The sequence below is a fragment of the Macrobrachium nipponense genome, chromosome 8 (genome assembly GCF_015104395.2).
Source record: "Macrobrachium nipponense isolate FS-2020 chromosome 8, ASM1510439v2, whole genome shotgun sequence".
In the NCBI taxonomy this organism is placed as follows: domain Eukaryota; kingdom Metazoa; phylum Arthropoda; class Malacostraca; order Decapoda; family Palaemonidae; genus Macrobrachium; species Macrobrachium nipponense.
The window spans coordinates 108,832,208-108,847,350 of record NC_087203.1 but is presented as its reverse complement, the minus strand read 5'-3'; the positions used below and the strand labels follow the sequence as shown (position 1 = coordinate 108,847,350).

The following is a 15,143-nucleotide window of genomic DNA, read 5'->3' as shown; positions in this document are numbered from 1 at the left end:
ACTAAAAAGCATCAGCGACACATCTCGGAAATTATTTCGTCACTTTGACATAATTTTTGCACCATTTTATATTAGCCGTTACATGGAGTATTATATTTGAAAATGTGTGCAATTTCATGTAGAATACAACAAAAAACACCTCATGGTTGTAGCTTTTATTAGTTTTGAAATATTTTCATATAAATAACGATGTGCCAAAATTTCAACCTTCGGTCAACTTTGACTACTGAAATGGTCGAAAAATGCAATTGTAAGCTAAAACTCTTATATTCTAGTAATATTCAATCATTTACCTTCATTTTGCAACAAATTGGAAGTCTCTAGCACAATATTTTGATTTATGGTGAATTTATGGAAAAAAGTTTTTCCTTGCGTCATGCGGTAACTTTAAAAAAAATCATAAATTTTTCCGTCCGATTGTCTTAATGTTTGCACCATTTTAAATTAGCCGTTACTTAAAGTTTTATATATGAAAATGTGCGCAATTTCATATAGAATACAACCAAAGACAGCCCATGGTTGTAGCTTTTATCAGTTTTGAAATATTTTCATATAAATAACCAAGTGCCAAATTTCAACCTTCGGTCAAATTTGACTCGACCGAAATGGTAAAAAAACGCAATTGTAAGCTAAACTCTTATATATTCTAGTAATATTCAATCATTTACCTTTATTTTTGAAACAAATTGGAAGTCTCTAGCACAATATTTCGATTTACGGTGAATTTATGAAAAAAAAAAATTTAAAAAAAAACAAAAAAAAAAAAAAAAAAAAAAAAATTAAAAAATTTCCTGTCCGCGCAGTAACTCTTCTAAAAAAAATAAGAAATTTTTTCGTCCGATTGTCGTAATGTTTGCACCATTTTAAATTAGCCATTACATAAAGTTTTATATATGAAAATGTGTGCAATTTCATGTAGAATACAACAATAAACAACCCATGGTTGTAGCTTTTATCAGTTTTGAAATATTTTCATATAAATAACGATAAGTGGCAAAATTTCAACCTTCGGTCAACTTTGACTCGACCGAAATGGTAAAAAAACGCAATTGTAAGCTAAAACTATTACATTCTAGTAATATTCAATCATTTACCTTTATTTTGGAACAAATTGGAAGTCTCTAACACAATATTTGATTTATGGTGAATTTATGAAATAAACTTTTTCCTACGTACGCGCTGTAACTTCCGAAAAAATCATAAATTTTTTTTGTCCGATTGTCGTAATGTTTGCACCATTTTAAATTAGCCGTTACATAAAGTTTTATATATGAAAATGTGCGCAATTTCATGTAAAATACAACAAAAAACAACCCATGGTTGTAGCTTTTATCAGTTTTGAAATATTTTCATATAAATAACGATAAATAGAAAAAATTTGTCCTTCGGTCAACTTTAATACCTACCAAATGGTCGAAAAATGCAATTGTAAGCTACAACACTTACAGTCTAGTAATATTCAATCAATTACCTTCATTTTGCAACAAATGGGAAGTCTCTAGCACATATTTCGATTTATGGTGAATTTTTGAAAACATCTTTTTTTTTATGTCCGCTCGTTACGAATTCATAATATTTTCTTTGTGTTGCCTTGATTGTTTTACAATGTGTTATATACCAAAATGATTGCAATTTAGTGTACAATACAACAAAAAAAAATGAACTTGTTAGCTTTAACCGTTTTGCTCACAGCGCGGTTTTTATACAATTATATGAAAATTTTTTTTTGCGCTGTCATGTATCCCAATATTATGTAGGATAATGATATTTTTTTCATTTCTGATGGTTGCATACTAAACTTCAGACAATGACAAATAAAAGGAGCCAAAAATGATCTCTTAATCTTGAAAACCAAGAGTGCTGTGATTTTTTGAAAAAAAAAAAAAATTTTCCGCCTCGGCGCTCACTCGCGAACGCCACCGCATACGGGAGACGATTTTTAAAATACCGCTTCGGCGTTTTAAAGGTTAACAGATTAATTCCTTGGGACAGGAGGATAATTAGGACGTGTGAATAGAATATATTATTATAGGATATTCTCTTGGGGTTTTCCTATATCATCAATATAATTGCAAAAGTTAAGTGTTTCTTAGTTTTTACAAGAACTCCGAGCTGATAACCCTCTTACACCGGAGCGGTAAATAAAAAATTGTCTCCCTGTGGTGCCAGAGGGGTTTCGGAGTGAGCGCGGAAGCGGCAAAAAAATATTTTCAAAAAATCACAGCGTGCTTAGTTTTCAAGATTAAGAGTTCATTTTTGGCTCCTTTTTTTGTCATTGCCTGAAGTTTAGTATGCAACCATCAGAAATGAAAAAAATTATCATTATCATATATAAATAATGCGATTTTATGATAGCGCAAAAACAAAATTTCATATATAATTGTATTCAAATTGCGCTGTGCGCAAAACGGTTAAAGGTAACAAGTTACTTTTTTTCTTTGTAATGTACACTAAATTGCGATAATTTTGGTATACAACACATTGTAAAACGATAAAAGCAACACAGAGAAAATATTATCACAAAATAATGCATGAATTCGTAACGCACGGACGTAAACAAATATTTTTTTTCAAAAATTCACATAAATCTAAATATTGTCCTAGAGACTTCCAATTTCTTTCAAAATGAAGACAAATGATTGAATATTACTATACTGTAAGAGTATTAGCTTACAATTGCAGTTTTCGACCATATCTGACGAGTTAAAGTTGACCGAATGTCGAATTTGTTTATATATATATTTTTATATGCAATTATTTTGGAAATAAGAAAAGCTACAACCTTCAAATATTTTTAGTTTTTATTCTACATGAAATTGCGCACATTTTCATATATAAAACTCTATGAAATGCCTAATATGAAATGGAGCAAATATTCCGAGAATGGGACGTACGTATTTCGGAGATTTGTGGCGGAGAATCCGCGCTCGGAGGGAAGGAAAGATTTTTTTTTAAATTCACCATAAATCGAAATATTGTGCTAGAGACTACGAATTTGTTTCAAGATGAAGATAAATGACTGAATATTACTAGACTGTAAAAGTTTCAGCTTACAACTGCGTTTTTTGACCATTTCGGTAGAGTCAAAGTTGACCGAACGTGGTTTTTTTCTATTTTATCGTGATTTATATGCAAATATTTCAAAAATGAGAAAAGCTACAACCTTCAATTATTTTTTGTTGTATTCTACATGAAATTGCACACATTTTCATATATAAAACATTATGTAACGGCTAATTTAAAATGGTGCAAACATACCACAATCGCACGTATGATTTTTTCGGAAGAGTTACGCGCGGACGTAAAGAAAATGTTATTTTTTTCATAAATTCACCATAAATCAAATATTGTGCTAGAGACTTCCAATTTGTTGCAAAATGAAGGTAAATGCTTAAATATACTAGAATATAAGCGTTTTAGCTTACAATTGCGTTTTTCGACCATTTCGGTAGTCAAAATTGACCGAAGGTTGAAATTTTGGCAATTATCATTATTTATATGAAAATATCTCAAAACTGATAAAAGCTACAACCATGGGTTGTTTTAGTTGTATTGTGCATGAAATTGCGCACATTTTCATATATAAAACTTATATAATGGCTAATTTTAAAATGGTGCAAACATTACCACAATCGCATGTATGATTTTTTTCGGAAGAGTTACCGCACGGATGTAAGGAAAAAAGTTTTTTCATAAATTCTCCATAAATCGAAATATTGTGCTAGAGACTTCCAATTAGTTGCAAAATTAAGGTAAATGGTTGAATATTACTAGAATATAAGCGTTTTAGCTTACAATTGCGTTTTTTCGACCATTTCGGTAGTCAAAGTTGACCGAAGGTTGAAATTTTGGCAATTATCGTTATTTATATGAAAATATCTCAAAACTGATAAAAGCTACAATCATGAGTATTTTATTGTTGTATTCTACATAAAAATATGCACATTATCATATATAATACTTCATGTAACGGCTAATTTACAATGGTGCAAAAATTATGTCAAAGTGACGAAATAATTTCCGAGATGTGTCACAGATACTTTTTAGTGCGATAAGAAAGAAATTCGCGCTTGCGCGCCTGCGTAACGATTGTAAACAAAACAACACCTTGATCCGTGAGCCTCCAGACACCCCCCAAGGCGCGTGATTCAAAAGTTTTAGGCTGGTAGGCCTATAAGTATTTTTCCCCACGAATTTTAAAAAAAAACTTTTGTAAGTCGACGTAAAATACGTCCAGTCGGCACATGGGAGACAAAAAAAAATGTCGACGTAAAATACGTCCAGTCCGGGCGTAAGAGGGTTAATATCCCGCCTAAGGCTGGCCTGAAGGTTTGGATATTTTTTACGTGGCTAGGAACCAATGGGTCACCTAGCAACGGGACCTGCAGCTTATTGTGGGATCCGAACCGCACTATATAGATAAATTAATTTCTACCACCAGAAATAAGTTTCTCTAATTCCACGTTGGCCGAGCCGGGAGTTGGACCTCGGACCACCAGTTTGGCAGATGAGTGCACAAACCACTCGTCCAGAGAGGAACTCGTATAATGGATAAACCATGTAAGAGCTGTCTCTGGTTTCACCCTGCAAGGAGCCTGAGGATTCCATTTGCGATACTGGGAACCACCTGGAGGTTACACAAACTCTAGGTTCTACCCGTTCCTCCATGCCCCGAACGGAAGAATGGGTTCCAGTAATTAAGGAGGACCCAAGATAAGTGACTGATAAAGTTTATCGTAGCACAATCATCGCTACCAGGTTCGTGTGGGAGAGGCTCCACCGATAGTTAGAATTATATCTCAAGGTCTGGAGGTTGCCCAGTATCCCTTTTCGAACTAATAGTTTTAAGATTTTGGGTGTAGAGTGTCACCTCGGATGTAACAAGACTCCAAAGGTCTTTAACTCACATATACAGAATGACTCTTTGGCCGGACTGCCTGTATAGAAGAGGTTTCTGTCCATTAAAGGCATTCGGTCAGTAGACAATGATCTGGTGGAGAGGTTGTCAGAACAGAGGGAAGTCTCTCTGTAATTACATGTATGGTGATGTACATTGGACTGGTGACTGGGCATGTGAATATCACTTCACACTGAGTAATCCTCAGATGAATTAGGAGCAGTGAACTGGCTGGGGCACATAAGAACTCCGATCTGATAATTGAAATCGTACTCTGTATCAGAGTAGCTTGATGGATTACCACCAGGCATGTACATCAGTCCACGTTACAGGAAACTGACCTTGGATGGTGGTCTTCCTCTGACCTTGGTAGAGTGGGAGTACTCAATAACCAGTTTTTATACATTCAACTTCCCTGCCAGATATATACTTAGCTATAGACTCCGTCGTCCCCGACAGAATTTCAAATTCGCGGCACATGCTACCGGTAGGTCAGGTGATCTACCGCCCTGCCCTCGGGTGGCAGGACTAGGAACCATTCCCGTTTTCTAATCAGATTTCTTCTGTCGCCCGGACCATCAACATTGTTTTTTGGTTCCTCTTGACTGGATTTTCTTTTTTCATCGACAATTGATCTTATTGACCGACTTTTGGTGACGTATCTGGATTTTTGTTGGATTGGCATACGCTTTTGTGGACTGTTTTTGTGGACTTGCTTTGGAATTTTCTTAGAATGTCTGACGCCGGAATGGTGATGAGATATTGTGTGAATGTAGGCTGTAAGGTGAGGTTGCCGAAAGCTTCGGTAGATCCTCACACCATATGTAAGGGTTGCAGAGAGTATGAATGTTCTTTTACTAATACTTGTAAGGAATGTGAGAATTTGAGTGAGAGAGAGTGGAAGAATCTAACTACTTATTTGAAGAAGTTAGAGAGAAAGAGTGAGGAAAGCTTCCTCTTGAAGTTTGAGTGGTTCTAGATCTAATGAGCTAGTTCCTAGTTTGGGATCTTCTCCTCTTGTAAGAATTGCCACTTCTCCTTCCTTTTCAGCCTCTTCACCTATTGCAGATTCGGCAAAAGAACTTGCGGATCTAAAAGCACGCTTTCAAGATCATGGAAAAACACAAAATGGCTGCCCTCTGTAAGGTAAGGCTAGTGATTGTACAGTGGACAGTGATGTGAGTGTCCCCAGTGTAGTGGAGGGGGCATCTGGTCGGCTCCACAACGCTCCCAGGTCTAGACCTCTTCCAAGCTCCCATGCCCAGAGGAGAAGGAATGTCAAAAACTGTAAGGAGGTTCTGGAGATTCCCCACCGATCAGGAGTCCCTTCGGCAGGCTCTGTGACACCCCAGACTGCCAGGGATCGCTATTGCAAAAGTGTCCTGTGTGATGTTTCTCGTCGTCGGGATCTTTGTGCTCCTAGACGCGATTGGAGGGATTCTGATCGCTCGCGACCATTGAAGAGGAGTTGGAAGGCACCGACTCTTGACTCGAGCCCGGAACGATTCCCTGAGGAGTCTCCTTCGGATGTTAAGAGGGCAAAGAGAGCCCTATTGTCACCCGTAGTTGACGAAGAGTCCATAGACTCCTCCCCTCCTCCTTCTCCTCCTTCTCCTCCTCCTGAGGAGAAAGAGGAGGCTACTAAGAGAATCCTCCTCTCTATGCAAGAGCAGATATCGTCGTAGTAGGAGTGCTTTCTTTTCAAAGGAACCTCCTCGAAAGAAAGATACTTCCCTTCCCATCAAGAGGTCCTCTAGACGTATGGAGGTCCCTGCCGCCAGGAGCGAGGCTTCTATCAGGAGTGAGGCTCCTAACAAGAGCGAGGAGCCAACCAAACGTAAGGCTCCTGCTAGGAGTGAAGAGTCGTTCAGGCGTGCGACACCTTCCAGGAGTGAGGAGTCAATCAGACGGGAGTCATCTAAACGCGTGACTCCTAACAGGAGTTGAGGAGTCAACCAAGCGCACGACTCCAACCAGGTGTGAGGAGCCTAACAGGCGTGTGGCGCCAGCCAGGAGTGAGGAGTCACCCAGGAGTGAAGGAGTCACCCAGGAGTGAGGAGTCACCCAGGAGTGAGGAGTCAGGAGAGGATCCCACCCAGGAGTGAGGAGTCACCAGGAGTGAGGAGTCACCCAGGTGAGGGAGTCCCCAGGAGGTGAGAGTCACCCAGAGTGAGAGGATCACCCGAGGGAGGAAGTCACCCAGGAGTGAGGAGTCACCCAGGAGTGGAGGAGGTTCACCCAGGACACAGGAGTCAGGAGTCACCCAGGAGGTGAGGAGTCACCCAGGAGTCGAGGAGTCACCCAGGGAGTGGAGTCAGGCCACCAGGAGTCACAGGAGTCAGGAGTCACCCAGGAGTCTCAGGAGTACCCAGGAGTCAGGATTCCCAGGAAGTTCCACCCAGGGAAATTCAGGAGTCCGGAGGTCCCCCAAGGAGTCCGGAATCCCAGGGAAAAGGTCCCCCCCCCCCCAACCAGGAGTCCCCAGGAGTCAGGAATTTCCACCCAGAGTCCGGAAGTCAGGAGTCCCCAGGAGTTCAGGATTCAGGAGTCCACCCCAGGGTCAGGAGTCAGGAAATTCCCCCAGAGTTTCGGAAAGTCGGAGTCCCCCCCACCCCAGGAAAGTCAGAGTCCCCAGGATGTCACCCAGGAGTCGGAGTCGGAAATCTACCATGAGGCAAGATTCAACTAGACTCGTGTCCGAATTTGGTGGCTCTTCCCCAGACAGAAGCACCTCTCCTTCGGATCGTAGGAGGTCTTGGAAAGACTCTTCCTCCAAACGAGAACGTTCTCCCTCTTCCGATCGAGTTTTAGAAGAATGTTAGAAGACGAGCTCCCTACAAATGAGGGACTCTCTAACTATAAGACTTTAGCCTCCTTATTACTTCGAGTATGGAGACTCTCTTAGCCCAGCCGCTCCTCCTTCTCCTCGGTCGCTCTTTTCAAGTACTACGACAGTAAAGTCCTCTGCTTTCTTTAAGATGAAACCAGCAATTTCTGTTTATGAAGGAAGGGGCCCTCCAGTCTCTGGATTCATGGATGGGCACGAAAAAAGAGTTGGGCAAAACAGTGTTCTGCATGCCTCCTTCCAAACTCCTTGGAAGGAGAGGTATTTGGTACGGGACAGGAGAAACTATGGGTCTTTCTCTCCCTGCATCGGCAGACGCAGACTTCTCGAATCTGGTTGATGCCTCCAGACGACACTCTTTAGGGTCGGCCAGATCGACATGGAGCATTTCGGAATTGAACCACCTTCTTAAAGGATTATTCATCGTCTTAGAAGTGTTCAGTTTCCTGGACTGGTCTCTCGGAGTACTTGCTAAGAAGTCTCAGGACTCGGAGTTTCTTAATAACCCAGAAGTTCTCCATAGCGTCCTGGCATGCATGGACAAGGCGGTACAAGACGGTTCGGGAGAGGTTTCTTCCCTATTTGGAGCTGGTTTGCTGAAGAAGAGATCGGTGTATGGATCCCTTTTGTCAAAGGCTGTTTCTCCTAGTCAGAGAACTGCGTTATTGTTCGCCCCTCTGTCGGATCATCTGTTTCCTTCTCAGTTGGTGAAAGATATATCTCGCTCACTAACTGAGAAGGCGACACAAGACCTCCTTGTGCAGACTACGAAGAAGAGTCGCCCTGTAGTTTCAACGATTAAGAAGGACTTGTCCTCCTCAGCAGCCCTTTCGTGGAGGTGCAACGGCTCGTCCCCCCTCCATAAAGAGCTCTGATAAGAGAGGAAGGTCTTCCTTCAGGCCCTTCAAGAAAGGAAAATGACTTGCATATCCTCCAAACACCAGTAGGCGCCAGACTCCTGAACTTCGCAGGAGCCTGGGCGCAGAGAGGAGCCGACTCTTGGTCGGTTTCGGTTCTAAAGAAGGGATACATCATCCCCTTCGAAGACAGTCCTCCCCTAACCTCTACTCCTCGGGAATTGTCAGCAAGATACAGAGACCCTGTAATGAAAGATAGCTCCTTCAAATTGTGGATCAAATGTGGGAAAAGGAGGCCATCAAACTAGTACAGGATCCACTCTCCCCGGGATTTTTTACAATCGCCTTTTCCTAGTACCAAAGGCTTCTGGGGGTGGAGACCAGTACTGGACGTAAGCTCGCTGAACCGATTTGTACAAAAGCAAAGAAGAAGTTCCGAAATGGAAACGTCCTCCTCGGTGATGTCAGCCCTACGTCCAGGAGATTGGATGGTCTCGCTGTACATACAAGATGCATATTTCCACGTTCCCATTCACCACTCGTCAAAGAAATATCTTTGGTTTATGATAGGGGGCAAGATTTTTCAATTCAGGGCTCTGTGTTTCGGCCTGTCTACAGCTCCTCAGGTCTTCACCAACCTGATGGCGAATGTAGCGAAATGGCTTCATCTAGAGGGAATCAACATCTCCCTCTACTTAGACGACTGGCTGATCAGGGCCAAGTCGGAGAGCCAGTGTTTGGAGGACCTGATGATAACACGAAATATGATACAGGTCTTCTGGGATTGACTCGTAAACCTCAAGAAGTCGCAACTGATCCCCAGCCAGAACCTGGTCTATCTGGGGATTCAGATGGATTCTCGGGGTTTTCGGGTATTTCCTTCGCAAGAGAGAATCACTTGAGGCTTGTCAAGAATCTCGAACTTCTTAGAGAACACAGTTCAGCGAGGGGAATATTTGAGCCTGTTAGGGACTCTGTCCTAGCTAGAAAAGTTCTTCACTCTAGGGAGGCTTCACCTTCGCCCTCTTCAGTTTTTCCTGAAAAAGGTATGGAGTTGGAAGACGGGGCAACTCTCAGACTCTTTTCCGATTCCACAGGAGGTGAAGAATCACTTAAAGTGGTGGATCATTCCTCTAAAGAAGAACGAAGGCGTGTCACTTGCCCTGCAGAACCCCAACCAAGTGTTATTTTCCGACGCTTCGGAGTCGGGATGGGGAGCGACGCTAGGAGCAAGGGAGGTGTCGGGCACCTGGACAAAGGAACAGGTGTCTTGGCATATCAATTGCAAGGAACTAGTGGCCATACACCTGGCCTTAAGATTCTTCGAGGAGGTAGTCAGAGGCGGGGGTGGTTCAGATAAACTCGGACAACACCATGGCTCTGGCTTACATCTGCAAACAAGGAGGGACTCATTCATTCTCCCTCTATCAGCTAACAAGAGATCTGTTAACGTGGACTGAGGAAAGAGTATAACTCTCCTCACAGATTTGTACAAGGGATACGAAATGTGAGAGCAGACAGCTAAGCAGGAGGAATCAGGTCCTTCCCACAGAGTGGACTCTACACGCAGAAGTGTGTCGAAGTCTGTGATCCCTGTGGGGGAGGCCTCACATAGACCTATTTGCTACGTTCCTCTCCAAAAGGGTAGAGATCTTTTGTTCATTAGTAGAAGATCCAAGAGCCTTTGCAATCGACGCGTTTCTCCTAGATTGGTCGGGCCTAGACGCCTACGCCTTTCCCCCATTCAAGATCCTGGGGGAAGTACTCAGGAAATTCGTGGCTTCAAAGGGGATGAAGTTGACCCTCATAGCCCCATTTTGGCCAGCCCAAGAATGGTTCACGGAGGTACTGGAGTGGATAGTGGACTTCCCCAGGTCTCTGCCAAGCAGAACAGATCTACTCGACAGCCCCACTTCGAGAGGTTTCATCACAACCTCCCCGGTCTCACTCTGACTGCCTTTCGACTATCGAAAGACTCGTCAGAGCGAGGGGATTTTCTCGCAAAGCTGCAAGCGCTATCGCTAGAGCCCGCAGATCTTCAACGAGACGAGTATACCAATCGAAGTGGGAAGTCTTTAGGAGATGGTGTAGGACGAAGAAGCTGTCCTCCAGTACCTCTGTAACCAACATTGCTGATTTCCTCCTTTTTCTTAGAGAGGAATCGCATCTTTCTGTGTCTACCATCAAGGGATACAGGAGTATGCTGTCTTCAGTATTCAGGAATCGAGGGCTGGAGATTGCAGAGAATAAGGATCTCCACGATTTGATTCGGTCTTTCGAGACTTCGAAATCAAGGACTCCGAGAACACCTAGCTGGAATCTGGACGTGGTCCTGAAATTCCTTGCCTCGGACAAATTCGAACCTCTACATCTTGCCTCCTTCCGGGACATTACTAGGAAATGTTTATTCCTATTGTCTCTCGCGACGGCCAAGAGGACGAGCGAATTGCACGCTCTGGACTCTAAAGTGGGGTTTAAAGGAGATGCGGCTATCTGTTCGTTCCAGACATTATTTCTGGCGAAAAATGAGAACCCATCAAAACCTTGGCCCAGGAGCTTTGAGGTAAAAGGCCTATCTAACCTGGTAGGTAGAGAGATAGAGAGGTCTCTGCCCGGTTAGAGCTCTTAAATATTATTCGGAGAAAAAGAAGCAGATGGGAGGCTGTCAACAAGGTCTTTGGTGTGCTGTGAAGAACCCCAAAGACTCATGTCTAAAAACGCCTTTGCCTTCTTTGTGAGAAGCGTAATTACTGATGCGCACAAGAACTGCCCGGATGAATCCTTTGACTTCTAGGGTTAAAACTCATGAGTAAGGGCGGTAGCACTTCGCTAGCGTTTCAAAAGAATATGTCTCTAAGGAATATCATAGAAACTACATATTGGAGATGCAATTCAGTTTTTGCATCTCATTACCTGAAGGATGTGAGAGTGACCTATGAGAAATGCTTCTCTCTCGGTCCATTTGTATCAGCAGATACAGTACTGGGACTTGGAGCAAAGACTGATCCTTAAAATATTTTATCTTAAATGTACATAAACCCTCTTGTCAGATATGTGCTTGGTTTCCTATTAGCAAGCGTGCTGATGTCGCACGGGCGGCTGGTGCTTTGCTGGTAGGGGACCAGGGGTATATACGGCTAGTAGGGGGGTACAAATTTTTTTTGTTTGTTTTGTTTTGTTTATAAAGTGTATGTGATTTTATGTTTCGAGTTATTGGTTGTTTGTAGGGAGTTTGGGGATAACTCCTTGCAATCTTTAGAACTAACATGGATGTTAGGATCAGGTGATCGGGATCGGTGTTTTGCTCCTTGAACAAGGTGTATTGTCATGTTAGTGGAATAGCACCCAATGACAAAGGCCTTTAGGCTCTGCAGAGTAAGTGGATAAGACCCCATTGGCAGACCCACCCACAAGAATTCTTAGCCATAGATCAATATCTCGCTGAGGCTCTTGAGGCGAAGCAGACTCCTGGGCAGTAGCCACGAAGTCTTCCGCCTAATCAGGTAGGAACCAAGGTTTATTAATACCTACAACATATGTTGTTTACCTGTCTATTTCAGTAGTTAGCTGTCTCTTACCCACCACCAATGGGTGCTAATCAGCTAAGTATATATCTGGCAGGGAAGTTTGAATGTAATAAAAATGATATTGTCATGATACAATAAAGTTTTATACATACTTACCTGACAGATATATACGATTAATGGCCACCCAGCCTCCCCGCAGGAAACAGGTGGAAGAGAAGAAATCTGATTAGAAAACGGGAATGGTTCCTAGTCCTGCCACCCAGGGCAGGGCAGTAGATCACCTGACCTACCGGTAGCGTGTGCCGCGAAATTTGAAATTCTGTCGGGGACGATGGAGTCTATAGCTAAGTATATATCTGTCAGGTAAGTATGTATAAAACTTTATTGTATCATGACAATATCATGTTTTTGCCGTAGACTCAAAAGTAGTTAGGAACATCAGTTTCAATTTGCCCCAGAATCCAGATATGAGTCATGCAGCACAGGTCATGATGACAGATACATTTCTTAGTCATGCTCAGTACGGTGTGAGTATGCGTCAGAGACCTTCAGGAGGGCCGGCTTTGACTTGTCAAAGTACTCTGTGGTTATAGAAAGAACTACGTCGCCTAGAACAAAAAGGTTGTAGACGTAAAGGAAACAGGCCAAAACAGGCGATCGGTCAAGCCTTCTCCTTGTTCAAGTTGTACCAATGAGGTTATACAGAAGAGAAGGTCATCAGAGGAATACAGGCCTTCTGGCAATTTAGAACATATCTGTTAAAATGATCGTGACGGTTGGTCCTGTGACTGTATCGAAGCTCAAATTGAGCAGTGTTAAGAAGGTGTATGTCTGTTCATGGAAATTTTAGAGTGGGTTCATTGTTATGAAAAACCACTTCCAATTCCTATACGTATATAAATAAGGTCCCCAGAGGTCCTTGGACACAATTTCCTAGGGTCCTTTGGTGGCTGCTCAACAAATGGTGTAACTCATCCAGTACCCCTGGCCGGTCAGTTGGTATTTGTCTAAGATGATGGTATGAATGTGAAATGGAGGAGTAAACTAGCCTCTTTCCTTTTCAAATTTCTGTCTCCTTTACTTCGGGCAGTAAGAAGAGAGTACCATCATAAGCTGGAACGGAGCAAGGTACAGGTGAGTGAAGTAGCCATACTGTTAGGGTTTGTATCAGTAGCAGGACATTCCTCTCTTTAACAAGGGGGAGAGGAATGATAACAAACCAACATGAGTGGATGAATTGGTTTGTTAGAAGAACAGATGTTATCTTCCTCGGACGCAATGAACTATGACAATTTGTAGAACCCAGAAGTCTGACTGATATTCATAAACGTCTTAGATTCTGAAATACTGGTCAGTTGTTTCGTGGAATTCAGGTATTCAGAAAACTGATCAAAGGTGGGCAAACTCCCAGTTGGTTAATAGTACTTACCTCCCACCAAGAGTAGTCTATCCTAATGTTAAGACCAAAGGTTTGTTTCGTATATGAACAAATGACAAATTTTTAACCAATTTGTATTTTGCATAACTTACAAACCTGAGGTCTTAACATACAAAGGCCCACCTCTAACCACCCCTCTATCAACTAACCTGGATTGGAAGAATAACTAACGGGGTCACGAGTTAAAGTGGGGTATGTGGATGGCTCCACATGTCTCGTGACCAAGCACAGATGCCAATAGTCCCTTGCGTACACAATTATTTTAAACTTTACCGGTTTCCAGCTGGCGCTGAGTATTTATCCTAATGTTAAGACCTCAGGTTTGTAAGTTAGTGAAAATTATCAATTTGGTTAAAAATTAAAAATTTGTCATTTTTATTGCATTTTTCATCAAATAAACCTCCAAATATTGATTATTTTGCATTTTTGGAGTCATATTTCTGTCAGATTGGCATTGTAAGCGGTGCAACCCTGGAACATGCGTTGTAAACCTGGAAATAATTTCTGAGGAATATAATTGAAAAGCGTTGTAAGCTGAACCCATCGTAAGCCGGGGACTGCTTAGTTCATTTTGATAACATAGCTATTTTATTTCATTTTTGCAGTGATGTCAGATTTTACTTAATCCATGCTTCTGTAGTAAGATAATTTTGAAGAAAGGTTCTTATGTGTTTCATCACAAACCAAATACACTGTATTTTACAGCAGCCTTGTGAGCAACCATGCAAACTTTAAAGGTAGTCAAGAGGAAGATGTCCTTTAGTTTTGGTTTGGTGGCCATGCTGTTTACTACTATATTTTCCTTTGGTGCATTTTGATACAGTGCTCAGAGTTTTAAGGCCTTCCAGAAGGTTTTTGACATAACATAGTCAAGTTAAAACTTTACATAAGTTTTCAACATATATGTAAGGGGTTTTGGAATATAGCCCGTATTTAAAGGAGTCGGTTTAATGGAAGTATTGTATGTGGTGAGAGTTCAGTGATGACTTTAAATCACTACTATGTCCCAACTTGTGGTCCTCATGTCTTCATAGAATATTTTTTTGTGTGTCCCTTATTTTTCCCCATAGTACTATAATTTTTGAAAAATGGTATATATAAATATATTAATTTATCCTCCGGCTTTACTCTTCTGCTTTCCTAATTTTCTTTGCTTTGCTTTGCTTTCTTGTATCCTTTATTGTTGATATGTTACTAACCTTAAATATCTAACAATATTTGGAGTAGAGCTTTTGTATTGCTTCATTAGACGAAGCACTGTATATTTTCCGTAATTGAAGCTTTATGTATAGGCAGTCCCCGGGTTACGACGGGGGTTCCGTTCTTGAGATGCGTTGTAACCCAAAAATCGTTGCAAGCCGGAACATCATAAAAAATCCTAAGAAAACCTTACTTTTAATGCTTTGGGTGCATTCAAAACTGTGTAAACTGCCTTCTTATTGCATTTTTCATCCAAAAAACCTTCAAATATTGATTATTTTGCATTTTTGGTGTCATATTTCTTCTGCCAAATCAGCATTGTAGGCGTCGTAAGCCTGGAACATGTGTCGTAACCCTGGAAATAATTTCTGATGAATAT

General features: G+C 41.6%; 1 protein-coding gene across 1 annotated transcript in view; it reads left to right on the top strand.

The window, feature by feature from the left end:
* LOC135223177 (DNA-(apurinic or apyrimidinic site) endonuclease-like) overlaps positions 1–15,143 on the top strand; it is a 53,664-nt gene that overhangs the window by 20,854 nt on the left and 17,667 nt on the right.